We start from the raw sequence: 5,412 nt of genomic DNA, 5'->3' as shown, positions 1-5,412 counted from the left end.
TGCCACAGTAAGCGTCTGATTTTTTCTTTCCCACAAGCTTGTGGTTACCATCAGATTCTAAGAAAAGTCTTTCCACTGCAGATTGGAATCATCTTAGCCACTTACACATATCCTTTTATTTATTAGCAATTCTGCTTGGCTAGCTAAAGGTAAAAAAACCTTTTTCTTGTGTTTCAGTCGCATTTCTAGTTACCACTCGTTAACTGACTTAATGCGTGTTACACATCGTCAACCTGATTCACTACTGACATAAAACAGAAGCAATTCGTTAGTAACGGTCCCTTGCCAATTAGTGAACTAAATTACGTTTGAATAATTTTCTTCAAAGATTCTCCTCCTCCCCCCCGTGCATCATTTGGCAAGTCCCCTGAATACTTACAGTAATTACGTGCATGCAGTGAAAGGAGACTGTTACCTCTTAAAGCAAAATAAATGAATATGTGATCTCTGCGTTAATATAACAATGAGTAATACAAAGAATCACAGACATCCTCCCTTTGATCTGCCAAAGATATAAACAGCAATTAAGATGACAGGCCGTTTCAAAAACCAGCATATTGGGAACGTTCTGTGAGGGGAAAGTGAATGTTTCTCAGGGCTTTCAGAAAATCAGTGAAGAAGGGGAACCCTTTCTTGTCCCTCGTGACCACAGGCTTGTTAATCGACGTGATGTGGGTATCCTTACACCTGCCAAGCCGCGAACAGGTTGGCGGTGCTTCTGAAAACCGTTCCCTGTTTCTGGGATAGCGTTTAACAAGAAGAGTGATATCTCTCTTTCAAACTGAAAGTCAAACTGAAGTCAAACGGAAAATGTTCAGCATTGTCTCAACCACATCCTTAAATACACTGTCCTTAACAAGAAAATAACCCCGGCCTCTGGTACTGCGCACTAATCGTATGGACAGGTGTCAACATTCGGTTTTTACCTGACAGCTGAGGATTCTTTTGGGATTTCCACTGCAGCGTGTGCTCTAGGAAATTATCTGCTCTGACTTTCGGTTCTGGAAGGAGAGCAAAAAGAAGAAACGAAACGTAACGCACGGCTAGGAGAAATGAAGAAACTTTCACACTTTAAACAGGAGGGTTAGAGTTTGATGTCAGTGGAGCATGGAGTGGCCTCTACCCACGACGGTAATACAAAAATCCCGTTGTAACACTGTCCACATGAGCTAGGCTATCGTTTTTTCCTCCAGTGAATTTCTGAATTGCTACCAGTGAAACATCTCGGCCGTCCCTTGCTATAAATGCAATCAGAAATCAGCTGGTGTTTTTGACAAGTCTAATAATAAACCTAAAGAACCGTTCCCTGAGTTTATCCTCTCAGGATCTCGGCTGGAGCTTTAATTTTTGGGCATTCTGCATTTTTCCTCTGTAGTCAGCAGGTAAAGTACGTAGTCGTGGCTGCTGCAGCTGAGTGCCTGCATTTGTCATGCCACAGGGCTGCCATTCTCGGGGGCCAAGAGCTCCGTGCCAGCAGCGTAATGTCACCCCAGTGGAATCCCACCCACGTGTGTTGCTGGGCAAAGTCCTTTTTGTTAATGGATGAGTAAAATTTCATCTGGCTTTTGTTGTCATCACGAGGTAAGTAAGAGGGATTTGCATCTGAGCTGGCACATTTTCTCTCGCCACTTTCCAAGGCTAATTTCGGGCGGATTGGCAGGGCTCTCCTTCCTTTACACGGAGGCTGAAATTCCGAAGCCTCGCAGGAGTTTTCCATAGGAAACGCCGCCCTGGGCATCCGTGTGCCAGACGTGCTCGTACGGCATTTCCCCGAGCATCAATGACCTACTGTTCTAGCGTGGAACCCATCGGCCTTCCCGTGGCGAGTCCTAAATATCTCGCAGTGAAATTTGGCTGCAGCTCCGTGTTTAACCTGTGTTTAAGGAGGGGATCGAGCATCTTTTGGGCAGGTTTAGGGGCTGCTGGTGCTATTTACAAGGAAGCCCCCGCGGGCTGCCCGGGGGGACCTGGGGAAGCGCCTAGCAGAGGGAGCAGGGAGCTGGGCATGCCATGATATATTCTGTTCGTATTGCTTGTATTTCTTTACAGGACGTGCAGTGAGGGGATGTTTATTCTGATGAAAGTCTAGGCTTGATAACAGGAAACCCAAGTCCTTTGTGCAGCAAATTGACCTTGAATCACACACACATGGCTTTTTTTTTTTTTTTTTTCAGCAACAGAGGGTAAGACTGTCTAAAACACAGGAAAGTGATGTCTCTAGAAAACAGGGTGGCATTTGGAGTTGGCTAGAGCCTAGCCAAGCCTTTGCCAGCCTCAGAACCGTGAATGTCATCCCGAGCAGGTGGCACACGGCTCGGGGAGCTGCCAGGGGGGCGAGGGGGACAGTTGCTTTTTGTCCATGAAAAGGTTTTCTTACAGGTTCAGGCTAACCAGGACAGTGAAGCTGCGTGTCCCCATGGATAAGGCACAGCTCAGGGTCTGCCCAGAGAAGCATTCAGAGCTCCGTTAAACAAACCCCATCCCCTCCTGGGCAGTGCTGGCCATGGGGGCAGGAGCCACGTCCCATTGCCGAAGCTGCCCTTGCAGATCTTTAATCTTGGATGTTTCCAGATGCTTCCCCAGCACTAATAAAGCAGCAGCATCAGTAAGAACCAGTGAAGGAGCTCTGTGTACACGCAATAAAAAGGCTGGTCTTTTTTTTTTTTTAATCTGCTGTTCTGGTCAAGGCACCCGAGACCTTCACTGAGCTCTGCTCACACATCTCTGGGTGTAGGGGAAACCTTTCCCGGAGCTGTCGGGGGGTTATTCCGTTGTCGGGGGGTTATTCCATGGTGAAGGGCTTCTGAATCAGTGCAGACCTCAGACACGTGGAAGATATTGGTAAGCGCGGCCGCTAGACAAAGCGTGGCAAGTGTTTCCTTTGGCTTGTGGTTGTTTGGCTGTTACCTGGTTCCCCTGCGGAGGCAGTGGAATTATGTGCTGAGGTGAAAAAGGAAAGAATCGGGCCAGCTGTCTGGCAGCATTTACTTTCTGTTTTCTAAGGGTTGCACAGAGAAGCTTAACCTGGGGCTTTGGGGCAGGAATAGCAAAAATAAAAATAAAATAAAAATAAAATAAAGTAAAATAAAGTAAAATAAAATAAAATAAAATAAAATAAAATAAAATAAAATAAAATAAAATAAAATAAAATAAAATAAAATAAAATAATAAAATTAAATTAAACCAACCAAACTCAAAGTCTGATCATCTCTGTACGTATTGGATAAGGCCAGAAGGGATGGCCCGAGGATGTTCCTTGCTTGCGTCAAGTTTGGGGATGCTTCATGTGCCTGAAAGCTTGGGGTGACTCGGGGACCTGTCCCATGGCCAGCCCAGGGCTTCTGCGGGGAAGGTTTGAGCGTGACGAGGGCCAGACACGGCCGTGTGTGCGCTCTGCCTTCAAGGAGACGTCAGCCCGTGAGCGGACGCACGGTGCTGGTGGCATTTTGGAGGGCCAGCACCCATTTCTCGGCAGAAATCGCGGCGCTGGTTGGCTGGCCCGCTCCCTTTTTCCCAGGCTGTGTGAGAGCATCGCGAGCCCTGAGGTACTTGGCTACGGGAGGTTTTCTGCTCTGGAATTGGCAGCTGCTCACTCCGGAAGAGAATCAGCATATTTGGCTACTGACTGCAAAGGAAAAGGGAAAAAACATTATTATTTTTTTTTCATTTTGCTTTTTAAGCTATCCGGTGGGAGACATTGTCTGCGTTTGGGTGACCCTCATTACTAAGGCATTGCTAAGGCTTCCCTCCTCTGCCCTTCGCCTAAAAGCAGAAAAGGAAAAAAATATATATTCAGTTCTCCAAAACGCATATATTCGCCTTGGCCGGATTTGGAGCCGGCCGGTGCCAAGCATCCAGCATCAGGCCTTACACAGCAGTAGATTCAACGTCACGGCTCCATGAGTCAGGGTTTTCTGTCTGAAAAGCCTCCACGTCAAGAAACCCGGGACAAAAATTCCCTCTAGCCCAGCAACAGAGCCTGCTGTGTAGGAAGCTCTGTTAGGAAAGAGAGCTCGATGCGCGAGTCAGATATTTCAGCCTGGGCACCCTTCCACGGCGCACAAAGGACGCACTCAGCCAGGCTCAATGGGGCCGCTCATGACTCAAGTGCTGTGATCATCGCCACGGGAGTGCCAGGTCTGAAACTGGAACCCCGGGGCCGGGGGCCCTTTGGGGTTGCTTTGGGACCCGGGGTGTCCCCGCCGGTGCTGGGTGCGCCGCGGTGCCGAGAGGTGCCGGTGGCACCGGGCTCTGCCCCGGCACATGCTGCCTGTGGGATTTTCACTTGCAATCAGCGTTTCATCCACTTTCCGACAGTAATTTCACTGATCCCTTGGGACGTTTTGAGCACCTTTATTCCCCTTGTGAAGAGGGAGAAACCGAAATTTAAACTGGGAATGACCCTCTCCGGGTCACGCTGCTGTGATGTGGCAGAGGTCTGGGCTCTTCAAGGTGCCGTCACCGGGCGCTTATCTGGAGTTTCTGGTATTGCACGTAGCTCTGGTACGAATTTCCCCTGCTGGTCAGGAGTACTCCAGGAGAGCCTTGCCTCTCAGTTTCACCTGCACCTCACTCGGGTGTCGCGGTGGCGTTTGGCATCTGTGAGAGGCCCCTGTAGAAGGATGCCTCACCGCAGCTATGCCAGAGCCCTTTTTTTCTGGAAATTGCACCCCGGTGTGAGGTGCTGGAGGGCTCTGGCTGAGGGCCAGCGCCCCTAAAGCCCCAGATCTGGGCAGTGCAGAGAGCTCAGCTCTTTGCTGGGATGATTCAGAGCGGAGAGAGATGACTCCTCTCGGTTGCCCTAAAGGAAACCTTTCGTCTCTGTTTCTGTATTACCTGTAGGGGACCTTTCCCCGCTAACACCAGGCTGTGAATGAGCTCATGTGAATCCCCATCCAGGTCACACCGCTCTTTTGGACCTGCAAAGCCCCCGTGGCCTTGTACAGGATGCTGCGGAGCTGGGCATGGGCAGATATTTTCCATCTCTGCACTGAGGAGGCTTCGCACCTTCCGCTGGAGCATCTGGCGTTGGTTACTGCCCGAGGCAGAGCCTGGCTGCGGGGGCTCTGGGTCTGATCTGGCAATTCCTGCAGTCCTTTGATCCTAAAAAAAAAATAATAAAGGGTTAGCCACCACTTGCTGGTGCAACAGGGATGAGAAATCGTGCTGGCTTCAGTACTTCTGCAGCCTTCTGAGAAACAAAGAGCCGCTTTCTTTGTGTTTGGTGATCCTGGAGATTAGAGCTGATCCCTATAAATCCCGCAGCGTGCACGGCATTCCCCAGGACGTGTGTCCGGGCCACCCTGCGCCCGGCCGGCTCCGTGCAGGGCTCCCCGGGGGGCTGAGCCTGGGGGCAGCAGAGCAGAGAGCGAGCAGAGGGGATTGGAAATCCTCCTGGGGACAGGGAGCCCC

Source organism: Anas acuta, chromosome 17, assembly GCF_963932015.1.
Source record: "Anas acuta chromosome 17, bAnaAcu1.1, whole genome shotgun sequence".
Lineage (NCBI taxonomy): Eukaryota > Metazoa > Chordata > Aves > Anseriformes > Anatidae > Anas > Anas acuta.
This window is presented reverse-complemented; position numbering follows the sequence as displayed.